Source organism: Mustelus asterias, chromosome 4, assembly GCF_964213995.1.
Source record: "Mustelus asterias chromosome 4, sMusAst1.hap1.1, whole genome shotgun sequence".
NCBI lineage: Eukaryota > Metazoa > Chordata > Chondrichthyes > Carcharhiniformes > Triakidae > Mustelus > Mustelus asterias.
The window spans coordinates 126,540,161-126,555,451 of NC_135804.1; the positions used below are offsets into that span (position 1 = coordinate 126,540,161).

The 15,291-nt window shown below is 44.8% G+C and overlaps 1 protein-coding gene across 2 annotated transcripts in view; it reads left to right on the forward strand.

The window, feature by feature from the left end:
- The window catches only part of LOC144492391 (putative G-protein coupled receptor 174), a 53,698-nt gene that overhangs the window by 9,929 nt on the left and 28,478 nt on the right, over window positions 1–15,291 (forward strand). For both annotated transcript variants that reach the window (XM_078210398.1, XM_078210399.1), the window contains exon 2: window positions 481–609. The gene's annotated coding sequence lies outside the window, so the exon portion shown is untranslated. The remainder of the gene's footprint in view (window positions 1–480; window positions 610–15,291) is intronic.

Sequence of the window (15,291 nt, forward strand, 5' to 3'; positions counted from 1 at the left end):
GGGGAGAAAGTTGGCTTGTTGGAAGTTGATATACTGACCTGTAATATATGTGTGTGAGGTTGTGACAATTTCCTCACAAAAATGAAATTCACCCCTTGTGAGTTATATAGATCCTTCACAGTTGTGGTCAAATCCAGAACGTGATGGTAATAAGTGGGTTGGTTAACTCGGGGCGGCATGATGACACAGTGGTTAGCACTGCTGCCTCACAGCGCCAGGGACCTGGGTTCAATTCTCGGCTTGGGTCATTGTCTGTGTAGAGTTTGCACGTTGTCCTCATGTCTGTGTGGATTTCCTCCGGGTGCTCCAGTTTCCTCCCACAGTCTGAAAGATGTGCTGGTTAGGTGCATAGACCTAAACAGGTGTCGGAATGTGGCAACTCGGGGAATTTCACAGTAACTTCATTGCAGTGTTAATGTAAGCTTGACTTATAGTAATAAATAAACTTTACCTTGCTTTTTGCATTGTTTGCTTTTTCAGCATTGTGCTAGCCCCCATCATTCACATTCCTGATACCAAACCTCTTCCATCGGTCAGAGCCAAGGTGCAGGTTTCCTTGTCGTTGGTCAGAGTTTCCTGTGGCTGGCAAGTGCCTAACCATCCTTGTAGGTAAGATACATATTCCTGTTTTTCCATTTTCTGCTGGTGCTTGAATTAACCCTGCGCCTAAAAATTAAACCCTGGAGTAGATGCAGTGCAAACTCACCAGAATGACATTGGAAAAGTAAGGATGGGACAAATTGCGTAGATTTGCCTTGTGTTCCCTTGAGAATGGAAGATTAAGGGGTGAGCTTAAATGGCACAGAAGAGGAGTTGAGGCCGGCAGAAATCAGAGATGATAGTATTCTATGACGGGGAAGGTCTAAAGGGCCCAGTGGCCTACTCCTGCTTTTATTTCTTGTGTTGTGTTCTTGTCTTGTGTGTTCTTGTGTTGTGTGTTCTTGTGAGCTAATTGAAGTGTTTAAGATGAATGATGGATTTGATAGGGCAAACTGTCTACTCTGGAAATCCAGATCTGGAGGTGCAACCATGCAATTTGAACTGGGCCACAGCAGAAGTGATCTGAAAAAGCATAACTTCACACAAAAGCTAGTGGAGATCTGGGATCCTCTCCCCCAAAAAGATGCTTAATTGAAAATTTCAGAGTTGAGATTGATCACATTCGTTTTGTTATATTAAAGGATTTGGAACTAATGCAGATTGATGGAATAGAAATAGATAATTTCCATTCTAATTGAATTGCAGAACAGACTTGAAGGATTAAATGACCTACTCCTGTTCCTCAATGTAGAAAAACATCCCTATCGACTCTGAGAGCCTCACTGCCATTTTATGCTCTAACGATCATTGACTGGCATAATGTGGGATTCTGCCCTCAATCGGGAGGATATCTCACCTTGGACAGCTGCCGAGCTATCAGATTGGCTGACAGCTCTCCAGTCCCTCCAGCAACAGCGCTGCAGTGGCTGGAAGAGACGCTGCACAGAGCTGCCAAGGTCCCAGGAACTGGAGGGGCAGGTAAGTGTCATGGGTTTGCTCCAGGGATGGGGAAGGCCTCGAGGGGGGGGGGGGGGGGGGGGGTGGAGGCGGTTGTGATGGGTGTGAAGGAGCATAAAAGTCTGGTCATTGGATCCTATTTCTGTCTGATTCTGCAAATAGACAGCATAAAACATCAGATGAGTAGAGCACTTCCAGCCTCACAATGCAGCTGGGTCATCTCATGCCGACAACTAATTCTTCAATAGTCTGAAGAAAAGCTGTCGCCACCCCCCCCTCCCGCCCCCCCCCCCCCTCACCCACCCCCCCATCCCTGCCCCCACCTGCCCCCCCGAATTATACCAGAAATGTAATATGTCATTAACTTTCAACTTTCAGACTATTTGAATAATTGGTCACTGCCCCTCGCCAGGGACATAATCAGATTTATGCCCTGAGAACCCCATTTACATTAATTTTATTACAGTTGAATATGATTAACCACCCCCTCCACCTTCTTTTCAAACCTCGCCAACATCTGGTCGCCTCATTACAGGAAGGATGTGGAAAAGATTGAAAGGGCGCAGAGGCGATTTACAAGGATGTTGCCTGGATTGAGTGGCATGCCTTATGAGGATAGGCTGAGGGAGCTCGGTCTTTTCTCCTTGGAGAGACGTAGGATGAGAGGAGACCTAATAGAGGTATATAAGATGTTGAGAGGTATAGATCGGGTGGACTCTCAGAGGCTTTTTCCCAGGGTGGAAATGGCTGCTGCGAGAGGACACAGGTTTAAGGTGCTGGGGGGTAGGTACAGGGGAAATGTTAGGGGGAAGTTTTTCACACAGAGGGTGGTGGGCGAGTGGAATCGGCTGCCGTCAGTGATGGTGGAGGCAAACTCAATAGGGTCTTTTAAGAGACTCCTGGATGAGTACATGGGACTTAATAGGATGGAGGGTTATAGGTAGGCCTAGAAGGTTGGGATATGTTAGGCACAATTTGTGGGGCCGAAGGGCCTGTTTTGTGCTGTAGTTTTTCTATGTTTCTATCAGCAAAGTTTACAACAAGTTCACCCAGAAGTGAACCTTTCATGGGGACCCTCAAGTATCTACGAGATGTGTATAGCCCTGGGGAATAGAGACATAGCCAGACAGTGCCAAACTGGCAGTGCCAGAGGCAGACCCCCTAGGGGACATGTGTATGTAGTGGAGAGGGAGAGCGCATTCAATGAAGGCGGGGAGGAAATGCTAGTGATGACTGTAGGGGTGGATGGGCAGGAGGACAGAGAGAGATGCCGGCATTGATGGGGGTGGAGCTGGAGAGCAATGCTGGTGTTGATCAGAGAGATAGGGGAGAGAGCTGCCGGCGATGACAATTTGGGGAACTGCGCGGGAGCTCCTAATACATAGAAACATAGAAACCAGAAGCAAGAAGCAGGAGTAGGCCATTCGGCCCTTTTAGCCTGCTCCATCGTTCATTATGATCATGGCTGATCAACAAATTCAATATCCTGATCCCTCTTTCTCCCCTTGTACCTTGATCCCTTTAGCCCCAAGAGCTTTTTCTAATTTCTTCTTGAAATCACACAAGGTTTTGGCCTCAAACACAATGTTTTGGCTTCTGTGATGTGGTCGGGGGGCTGGTTACTTTTAGCTCTTATCAAGGAGTCCGATCTCTGTGGAGCTACCTTTATTGGCATGTTTGGGCTCCTTCCCTCAAAATGATGACATGAAACACCTGTTCCTTTTTGACAAAGTGTCATAAGATCTGGAGAGAAACGTCAGTTTTCAGTCAGAACCTGACAATGTGCTATATTTTGGTAAGATTCCACCCAGTATTTATATGGCTGGTCCAATTCAGTTTCTGGTCAATGGTAACCTCTCAGGATGTAATGCCACTGAATGTCAAGATGGTTGTGCCAGTCCTGTGCTGCCCAGTATCATTACGCTCTTGTGGTGGGCACAACTCTACATCTGCCTCTGTCTTTGACCCACTGGATCTTGTGAAATCAGTTCCCCCAGTTTGATACGGTAGCGCAGTGGTTATATTACTGGACTAGTAACCCAGAAGCATTGACAAATCATTTGGAGGTATCAAGTCAAAACACACCACGGCAGATGGAGAATTCACATTGAATTAAAAGCCTGCATCCAAATTGGTGATTATGAAATCACTGCCTAGTCATATTTCACTCCTGTCTTTAAGGAAGGAAATCGTTCCTAACCCAGTCTGGGCTGCACGTGACTTCAAATCCACAGCAATGTTTTCTCTGAACTGAGCTGGCAGGATTACATTGTATTCAAGAATGTGGCCCTCCACCACTTTCTCAAGAGCATATAACGATGGGAAAAAAATGTTGATGTGGAGATGCCGGCGTTGGACTGGGGTAAGCACAGTAAGAAGTCTCACAACACCAGGTTAAAGTCCAACAGGTTTATTTGGTAGCAAATACCATAAGCTTTCGGAGCTTGCTGCTCCTTCGTCAGATGGAGTGGTCTCTTTTATCAGTAACCCCCACAGCTCTCCCCTGGTCTTGCATAATCTCACCAGCTGTTCTGTCTGGAGACAATACACATCTCTTTAACCTGTGTTTAATGTTCCCTCCAACCACATTATCTGTACCTTTTAAGACCTGGCTGGCTGTAGAGATTTGCATTCTAATTAGTATTCTGTAACTTGATTTCTGTGTCTGTGCACTGTTGGAGAACAGAGACCACTCCATCTGATGAAGGAGCAGCAAGCTCCGAAAGCTTATGGTATTTGCTACCAAATAAACCTGTTGGACTTTAACCTGGTGTTGTGAGACTTCTTACTCAAAAAATGTTGGCCATGCCAGCAATATCAGCATTCTGCGAATGAATAAAAAAACTGTCTTTACCAGAAAAATGTGTTAATGCTGAGAGATTTGATTGCTGGAACCTTGGCAGCCGGCTGTGTTACACTGGCTGTTGACCATCCTGCCATGCCTTCTTTCATGGAATGCCACTCCAAACATGATTCCCTTCTCAATTAGGTGGCAGCAGGCAATGACTTATTGTAGTTGCACTATTGAATTCATTGTCTCAGTTTCTTTTGGGAGTTGAAGCCTCAATGTGTGCTAATCCTCTGCTGAAGTGTGAAATTACACCTCTGGTTGCAGATAAGGACTTTGGTGCACCTATGGATGGGTACAGAGGCTGCTGGTGCAGCCAGACCCTGCTTGATTCTCAAACAACATCAAAAGCCAGCTGGTCACAGCACGATTGCCCTCTTCTCCTTCCCTCAAAATGCTGAGATGCTGGTGGCCGAGGGGCCACCATTGGGAAAGAAAGGCCACAGAGCAATTTAACCTGGGCTCCAGAAACCAGAATCAGCAGACAAAGGAAAGAAAGCCTTGTAGAAGTGGATTGGCCTTAAAATAGGAATTTAATCTTTTCACTTTGCCCTTTGTAACTTCTGCCTGCAGCTGACCCCCTGACCCTGAATTTCCATTATATATGGGCCTGATTTAGGACTGCCGACACTGATTAGACTCATTCCTACAGCATGGCATCCCACCTCCAATCACCTTGCTACCACATTGTTGCCTTTGGTTACCTGAGCATCCAATCCTCGTCTTGTACAGCCACCTCACCGCAACTATAAAGCAAGCATACAATTCATTTCCTGGCTCTTGGTTGTGTCAGTTTTCTGGAGATTGTGATCTCGTGCCGTACCAGCAGCAAAAAAAGATGGAGCAGACATCGTTACATCAGGCATGAATTTGAATTGTTTCCATTGGCATTTTCCCGCAGCCACCTCTAATCCCACCGGAAACACACGTCTGATACATTCCGACATTACAGCTCTGCCATGGTCAATAAACAGGCTGATTGGAGTTGGAGACTGGCTATGCTGTTCCGAGCGTTTCATTGTATAGAAATCCAGTCGAGGGCTCCCTTGCTTGTTTCCATGCTATTGGATCCTTCCCAGTCACTGCACAAGTCTGCCTCAAGGGAGTGATAACTGCTTTGTTTGTAAAAGACAATGCAATCATTACTACTAGCCTTGTGGAGGAGCAGCATTAACTGGACAGGGCACATGACCTTCTCTGGCTGGGTGGCTTCTTTCGAGTTCAAAGGCTTGCACTTGACACCCAGATCAAAACTGAGAGTTATCAAGACCTTTCTGAAGAAGGTGAGTTTGCATTTGGATAATATTAGGGTGTTATCTAATGACAAAGCTATTACTACAGAATGAGAAATAGGAAGTAACGGTGACAGCACAGGAGGAGGCAGGCTTTCTGCTAAAACAATGCACAGGTCCCATTCTCAGGGCGGCACGGTGGCACGATGGTTGGCACTGCTGCCTGACAGCGCCAGGGATCCATGTTCGATTCCTGGCTTGGGTCACTGCCTGTGTGGAGTTTGCACATTCTCCCCATGTATGCGTAGGTTCCTTCCGGGTGTTCCGGTTTCCTCCCACTGTCCGAAAGACGAGCTGGTTAGATGCAATGGCCATGCTAAATTCTCCCTCAGTGTACCTGAACCGATGCCAGAGTATGGCGACTAGGGGATTTTCATGATAACTTCATTACAGTGTTAATGTAAGCCTACTTGTGACACTAATAAATAAACTTTAAACTTTCCTGTCCTCTCCTGTAACCTCGCATTCGTCCTCTCTTCACCTGCATATCTTCCAATTCTCTTTTGAAAACCTCAGTTGAATCTGATTTCACTATAATCTCAGGCAGTATTCTAGAATATTATGACTCGTGTAAAGATTTTTTCCTCGAGTGCCTTTGGTTCTTTAGGCAAGTAACTTAAATCTATATCCTCTGGTCTTAGGGCCTTCAGCCAATGGGAAAAGTTTCTACTCTGTGCTCGGTGAGGGCACGGTCTAATTATTGGCTGTTGCCACTTGTTGTCCAGGTGCAACAAGTTATCGTGTCCTAAACCTACCCTTCACACACTATGATGCCTCATTCTGCTGTCATCACTGACATTGAAGTATTGCTTCAATATACTGGTTCACACCTTATACATTTCTACAAGATTCCTCCTCATTTAGTGCCTTTCAAGAACAAGGCCTCCCAAACTTGCTCTCACTGCTCATGCTGTGTGTAAGATGGTTGTGCAGTTCCCTAAATTTAAATCGCAGAATGCAGAAGTAGTTAGAATTAGAAAGATTGGGGAAAAATAGACATATTACGGGAAAATAGTGAATAATCTCAGAAATGACAAAAAAGGCGGCATCAGAGATAGCATCAGAAATAGTGCCAAAAATATTACCAAAATAGCATCAAAATGATACTAGAAATACCTTCTTGAAGATAGTTTTGCACAAGAGGCTACTATAGAATCCCTATAGTGCAGAAGAAGGCCATTTGGCCCATTGAATCTGCATTGAAAGAGCATCTTACCCAGGTTCCCCCCATCCCCATAACCCTGTGCATTTACCATGGCTAGCCCACCTAGCCTACACATCTTTTGACACTAAGGGACAATTTCTTTTAGCTTGGCCAATCCACCTAACTTGCACATCCTTGGACTTTGGGAGGAAAGCAGAGCACTCGGAGGAAACCCACACAGACATGGGGAGAATGTGCAAACTCCACACAGACAGTGACCCAAGGCTGGAATCAAACCTGGGTCCCTGGTGCTGTGATGCAGCAGCGCTAACCACTGTGCTACCGTGCATAGTGCTGACGGATATCGAGATCAAGCATCACGCACATTGCCCGATATGAATCAAGAGGAAAAGGAGTCCTTTTCCTCAAAACTGTAAGCAGTATTAATTTCGCAAGAATTCAATTTTAATATGGGCTGATTTGTGGTAGAGATTTAGTCAAATGGAAATTATGATTCACTTCATTCAAAGGGTAAAATATAAAAAGAACTGTATGGCAGTTCTATAAGAAGAAAGTAGGGGGTTGGATGTAGAAAGACCAGATTGCAATCTACGAGAATCAGGATGAAGTTCAACCTCTGCAGGAACATTTTGCCAGGCTTTGCTCTTTGGGTTTCAAAGTAAAGTTTGCTATCAGGTGACAACAGTTTATCTAATTTCACACAACTTCATTGCAATGTTAATGTAAGCCTTGTGACTAATAAATAATGAATAAAACTTAACTTTATCTTTAATTGGAATCTGTGTCAGCAACCTTGCTTGAATGTTGCAATTGGCAGATGCAGACTTCTCATCTTGCACTGGGATTTGAATGTTGGAAAGTAAGTAAATAGATGGTGTCATAATTCTAACGTACATTTAGCTGGTGGTAACTGTGCTTCCACCAAATATGAGTCTGATCCTTCTACATTCCCTCAGTGTGATGGATCACAGCATTTCCACATGTTTGCCCAGAAAATTTAAGACTGAACTTTCACTCATGGTAATTCTTTACCAATTCTCCAGAATGTTAATATGAGGAAAGCGCCAGAAATGTAGAGCTGAATATTTACCAGCTCCCAGGAGGTCGTCTAGGAGGCGGGTCAGCCAGTAAAAATTAAGGGATCCCAAGGAGGTCTGACAGCCAAATCACACCTGAAAAAGCCCTTTGGAGCCACTTTATGGTACCAATGACAGGGCAGTTTCATGCCACTTGGGGAGGCTGTCAGTTCACGGTGGCACAGTGGTTAGCACTGCTGCCTCACAGAGCCAGGGACCCAGGTTCAATTCCTGACTTGGGTCACTGTGCGGATCTGCAAGTTCTCCCCGTGACTGCATGGGTTTCCTCCGGGTGCTCCAGTTTCTTCCCACAGTCTTGAAAGACGTGCTGGTTAGGTGCATTGGCCATGCTAAATTCTCCCTTAGGGTACCCAAGCAGGTGCTGGATTTTCACTGTAACTTCATTGCAGTGTTAATGTAAGCCTATTTGTGACACTAATCAAATAAACGTTAAATTAAAAACTTTACCAGTGCCAGCTTGGAGGAAGGTCTTTTGGATCAAAGAAGGGGTTGGGGAAGAAAGCAGAACCAATGGCCCCAATGGCCTCTTGGCTTGGGGTTTCCCCTCCGCCCTTTGAATTTTTACATTTCACTCTGTGATCCCGAGTGCCCTGCAATCCTTAGCAGCAGCTGGCACCTCTGCTGGTGCTTGGCTTCAGAGGTACCAGCCCTGTGATTGGCTTGGCAGCATCAGGAGCCTGCATGCTGTCCTTAATTGGATGGCTGACTTAACAGGCAGTCAATTAGGAACTTGCTTGTTCCAGAACTGCTCCGTGGGTCCTGCTGCCAGCAAGGCTGGATTTGGGATCAGCTTTTGACCCCAACATCGGGATTCCCAAAATTCAGCCCATAGTTATGGGAACTGTGATATCTTTGCCTTCCAGATCCTGGCAAATCTCTGCCTCACCCCGGCCTGACTTTCGCCTTGATGACATGTGTATCTAACTGGTCATATGCTGAAGCATCACATGTTTCGGTTGCTTTAAATCACCCGTTGGCTTTCAGCTATTTATTTGGCTTTTAACCTTAAATCTAACTCCTAAATTTATGGAAATCACCAAGGTTCCTGATGGTCACTCAGCCTCAAGCCACTTGTCTGGATTAGTTAAAAGCAACTGTTTGGAAGACTGGTGAAAGTGGGTTGCCCTGTCCTCTGGCTTTAAGAGAATCTACGGTTGATCATTGCCACTGGCTGGGTGATATACATGTGTTGGGAACTAGCCATTGAATACTGCATTAAATACTAGCTGGTATTTAACTAAACTGAGTGTAACAGCAGCAACTGACTCTATGGCACATTCCTGAAAATGGCAGTTTTCCATTTCCACAGCCTTCTTTTGACCAGTGAGTTTTACACGTCCAATTTACCAGTGCATATATTAATGTTACATCCCTCCAGGAACTCTGGGTTCCTCCTGTTCAAGCCCCTATTTTCTCCTAGCCCCGCCCCTCCACCTTTCCTCATCCTACCACTGATAGCGGTGCCCGGAGCTCTCAATGACCCAAGCTTTGAAAGATTCGCGCTAACCTGCTTTGAATTTTCCAGAACACTCACTCTTCCTTTCTGACTTCTTTAAAGTCCACGTCTTTGACCAAGCTTTTGGTCACCTCAATCCTAATGGACTCCATGTTGATTTTGCATCCGATCGCACACCTGCGAAGCGGCTTTGGACGCATTAGAGATACAACATAGGTTGTTGTTGTAAATGTAGTATCGACATGTTCAGGATGAAAAGGCTGTAAACTGTGCGTTCTGATGGAAGGACCCAGGGCTGAGGCATTGGCCAGTTTTTCTCTTTCAGCTACTGATGTTCACCAAAGGGACTGCAGTGGTTCAAGAAGGCGGCATACCACCACCTTCTCAGGAGCAATCAGGGGTGGACTTATTACCTGGCCAGCAATGCCCACAGCCCATAAATGAATACAAAAAAGGATTGACTGTTTATTTTCACACCTGCTCCAAACTCATTCAGCTCCTGAAAGTTCTTTGCAAATAAATTGAACTGAAACAACCCTCATTTTACCTATTTGCCTCGGCACGGTAGCACAGTGGTTGGCACTGCTGCTTCACAGCACCCGGATTCGATTCCCGGCTTGGGTCACTGTGTGGAGTTTGCACGTTCTCCCCACGTCTGCGTGGGTTTCCTCCCACAGTCCGGCTGGTTAGGTGCATTGACCCGAACAGGCGCCAGACTGTGGCGACTAGGGGAATTTCACAGTAACTTCATTGCAGAGTTAATGTAAGCCTTACTTGTGATTAATAAATAAATTTTACTTTACATGATGTACTTAATGGCTTTATGATTTTTAATACTGTGTGGAATATGGCCCTCAACCACCAGCAGTAGTTAAATGTTATGCAATGTTCAAATGATGCAAGGATCACAAAGAGATATGCATTCTGCAAACTGCTAATTAGATAAACCGATGCTAAAAGGAAGTGTTCATTTTAAAATGACTAAACTTGAAAATAGGGAGTTTAAAGCATCTTTTAGAATATGTTGATCGCTCTATATTCCAATTCTGACTGTGGGAAACTTCTTATTCTCTGTATGCAAATTCTATCCATTTGTTTTGAAAGGATGCTGTTTGTGGGTGAAACTGGCAACAGCACATGTTTTTGCATGTTGAGGAGTGATTGCTGTTTAAAACTTCCAACTTTGCTGAGAGTGCTGAGTGAGCACTGACTGGTACAACAATATGTTGCTCACTGAGTAATTAACAACAAATTAGATGATAAAGAAATGCCACAGTCTGAAATTGATCATTCTTGTGTCTGTCAAAAACCCGCAGCAATGGTCAAACATCATAGCTGGCAGCTCACTTACTCTTGATTAATGAGGGGATCAGGGGTTATGGGGAAAAGGCAGGAGAATGGGGATGAGAAAAATATCAGCCATGATTGAATGGCGGAGCAGACTCGATGGGCCGAGTGGCCTAATTCTGCTCCTATGTCTTATGGTCTTACTTTTGCCTGGGTTAAGAGAAAGGAAGGGGGGCAGGGATGTCTCTCTGCTGGCTGCCTCCAAGTTCAGTTCCCCTCTCCTGAAGATTGGGTCACCTTCACGAAAACCAGCAGCAGCCATTCAGAATACCGTCCCAACAGCTGCCTCTGTGTGCAAGTTTGGACAGCCAGTGCGCAAGTCCAGACAGTCTGTACACCCCGTGCTCAGGGAGGCTGATATGCTGTTCACTGTCCTTATGGTTCTGACCAATGTCCAGGTATACCTTCCAGAGGATCACTAAATAACGTTCAGCTATTTCAATCTCCATTTCAGGCGTGACCGAAGCTATCAAGTTAGCAATTGTCACTATTCGATAGCACATTATATAGAGTCATAGAGTCATAGAGGTTTACAGCATGGAAACAGGCCCTTCGGCCCAACTTGTCCATGCCGCCCTTTTTTTTCAAAACCCCTAAACTAATCCCAATTGCCCGCATTTGGCCCATATCCCTCTATACCCATCGTACTCATGTAACTATCTAAATGCTTTTTAAAAGATAAAATTGTACCCACCTCTACTACTACCGCTGGCAGCTTGTTCCAGACACTCACCACCCTCTGTGTGAAAAAATTGCCCCTCTGGACACTTTTGTATCTCTCCCCTCTCACCTTAAACCTATGCCCTCTAGTTTTAGACTCCCCTCCCTTTGGGAAAAGATATTGAATATCTACCTTGTCTATGCCCCTCATTATTTTATCGACCTCTATAAGGTCACCCCTCAGCCTCCCACGCCCCAGAGAAAAAAGTCCCAGTCTATTCAGCCTCTCCTCATAACTCAATCCATCAAGTCCCGGTAGCATCCTAGTAAATCTTTTCTGCACTGGTTAAAATTATTCAGATTGCAAAATCTGTCAATTGCCTAACACTGTTCTATGTTCCACAGGTGACTGTAGAGAGTGGTTTTGTGTAGTGGAAGAGTGACAGAAGAATTCATTGTGACAGGAACATTTCAGTTTAGGCTTCTATTTCAAAAGTCATCTTTAATGGATCTTGTTAAGCAGGGTGTGTGGGACTAGATAAATTGTTCTGGCAGAGAGTGTCATAGGATCAACATGTGTGTGTGTGTGACCCTACCATTGTGCATGGGTGTTTCTATACATGTGTACGTGTTTGCCACAGTTCAAACTGTCATGTTACTGACAATCTTTGTGTGTGTGTGTTGGCCATAGTTTGAACTAGTGTGCTGCTACTGATACCCATTGAGTGTCTGTGTGTCAGTGTTTGTCACAGTTTGAACTGGTGCACTGTTACTGACAATCATTGTGCGTGTGGATGTGTGTGTATGTTGTATGTATCACAGTTTAAATTGGTATAGTGTTACTGACAGTGTGTGTGTGTGTGTGTGTGTAGTTTGTCACAGTTTACACTGGTGTTTGTTACTGATATTGTGTGCCTGGTGTGTTACTCTGGAAGGCATATACTTCAGAATCAAGATGTTTGAGGTTAACCTACAGAAATGTCTCATTGGAGTACATACTAATGACCTAAACCCACATGATTTCAGGTTGATCATTCCATTACTGTGTCACATGCACAATTCTTTTGCACCGAACAAAACACTTGATTTAGGTCATAATGGAGGGGGAAGTCAAACAAAGGTTAAAGCAATGCATCGCACTTCTCTCTTCCCATGTACTGAATCTTTGATCATTATTTGGAAGCAAATTCAAAAGACTTTTACACTGCTGGGAAAATGGATTGCATCTCACACACCATCTCAGAAAGATCGTTCGTGATCTAGGCAACTTTAATAAGCAGATTCCCGGCAGATAAGGTGTGAGCTATCAGTAAAAAACAGATTGAATGTATCTTGCCTGACCTCAGAATGTCTCAAAGAACTTTACACCTAATGAAATACTTTCTGAAGTGAAACCACAGTTATTTTGTAGGAACGTAACAGCCAATTTGTACACCGCACGGTTCCACAAACTTTTTTTAGTTGGAGCGTAAATATTGGTCAGGATATTGGGCTTTACTCGGTCACAACCCGTCACCCACTCTTCATTTCTATCAACGGACAGAAATATTAAAGGATCGCCAACTCAGTCAACACTGCCACTACTAAATATTAAAAATAAAGTTATTGAGGGTATATTTTTCTGATTTTATTGAAATTGGGGGGAAAAAATGGCCAGGATTATTAAGTCTAGAAATTCTAAACCATTAGCAAAGAGAAGAACATACGTAACCCACGACTACCCAAGATTTTGAGCTGAGGGATAAAATATATCAAAAACACAGGGTAAAAATTATTGCCAGAGCTTCCACTGTGCAAACAGTCAACCGACAATTCCTAGATTAATGTAGTAGATTGTTATACCTTTTCAAACAAATGGAGCAATGTTTCCATGAAAATAGCAGGGGGAACTGAATTACGCATTGACAGTTCAATTCAAAACCAACCTACATGAAACCTTCTCTGCCTATGTGACCCGAAATCAGGCAGAGCCAATCCAAAAGTGAGTGGGTGTCAACCGACAGCACATAACTGCCAATCGGCAAGCTTGTTTAGGCCCCAAGGATGGTTGGTGCTGGGGAGGAAATGCCACTTTAAAGCAGATTGGAATAAGGCCGCCACATTGCCTGGCCAGAGTAAAGGGAGATCTGTTGAGCTGTGGTTAATATTGAGCGACTGATTGGAATTAAATGGACTCCATTCCCCATCGCTCTTGCTAAATACAGCTTCAAAAATACAAGTGAAAGGACAGAATCTTCAAACCTTACTTCCCACCTCTTGGAAAGAGCTTCAAAGTAATCCCACTGCCCCGCTCTCCCCCATTGCTCTGTAATTTTTTTCACCATCAGAATTTATCCAATTCCCTATTGAATATTACTGCTCAACCTTGTTCCACCTCCATTTCAGACAGTGTATTCCAGATTAGAACGTAATCCGTATAGAAAAAAAAATCTCTTCTTGCCTCTAGTTCTTTTGTTAATTGAAGTCTGTTGTCTGTCATTACTGACTATCCTGCGAATGGAAACAGCTTCTCCCGACATAGTCAAACTCCTTCATAATTTTGAACAAGTCTATTCAATCTCCCCGAACCTCCTTTACTCTGACATGATCAGTAAGGGCGCTTTCTCCTCATTCTTGACCCCTTTTTGTTTTGTGTTTTCTTTTGCTTGTCCCAGCACAAACCCTCCCACCATTCCCCATAGGGCCATCTGTCACTTGGCCTTTAGTTTTGCTTCTACTGAGCACTGACCCTTGTTCTCCTATGAACACATTCTGTTATCTTACCTTTATGTCACTATCAGTACCTTTTTTAGTCTTTAATGGTGCTGTTAACACTCCCTTTGTCTTGTGTCCATGACATCTTTGTCACCCTCCTCCTAGCCCCGACCTATCCCTGGCCTTCTTTTCTGCTTCACCTCCTCTACCCACCTCGCCAACTTGGGCGGCACGGTAGCACAGTGGTTAGCACTGCTGCTTCACAGCTCCAGGGTCCTGGGTTCGATTCACGGCTCGGGTCACTGTCTGTGTGGAGTTTGCACATTCTCCTCGTGTCTGCGTGGGTTTCCTCCGGGTGCTCCGGTTTCCTCCCATAGTCCAAAGATGTGCGGGTTAGGTTGATTGGCCAGGTTAAAAATTGCCCCTTAGAGTCCTGAGATGCGTAGGTTAGAGGGATTAGCGGGTAAATATGTGGGGGTAGGGCCTGGGTGGGATTGTGGTCGGTGCAGACTCGATGGGCCGAATGGCCTCCTTCTGCACTGTAGGGTTTCTATGATATCATTCATTTCATTTCTATCCCTCTTCAGTTCTGCAGAAGAGTCATTTGGACTCGAAACATGAACTCTGTTTCTCGCTCCACAGATGCTGCCAGACCATAGAATCAGAGGATCTATAGAATCCCTAACATGCAGAAGGAATCCATTTAGCCCATGGAGTCTGCAGCGACTCTTCGATAGAACTTCTTGCCAAAGGCCCACCACACCCACCCCCTTCCTCCACTCTATTTCCGTAACCCTGCACATTTACCGTGGCTAGTCTACCGAACTTATATATCTTTGGACACTAAAGGGCAATTCAGCATGACCAGTCCACTTAACCTGCACATCCTTGGACTGTGGACGGAAATCAGACGGAAGAAACCCACGCAGACACAGGGTGAATGTGCAAACTCTGACAAACAGTTGCCCAGGGCCGGAATCGAACCTGGGTCCCTGGCACTGTGAGGCAGCTGTGGTAACCATTGTGCCATCATGAATGCCCCTAAACCCCCTGAACATTTCCTGTTTTTACTTCAATTTGCCCTGTTGTGAGGGCAATGAAGTGTAAACAAATTCAGAATTTTCTTGGTAACTGGGGGCCGTTTGATAGATTTGACAGTTATTGTGACAACTGTGGAGTTTGAGGAAGTTGCCTCATTTAATCTCATCACTGTCCTTTACATCTGATACCGCATA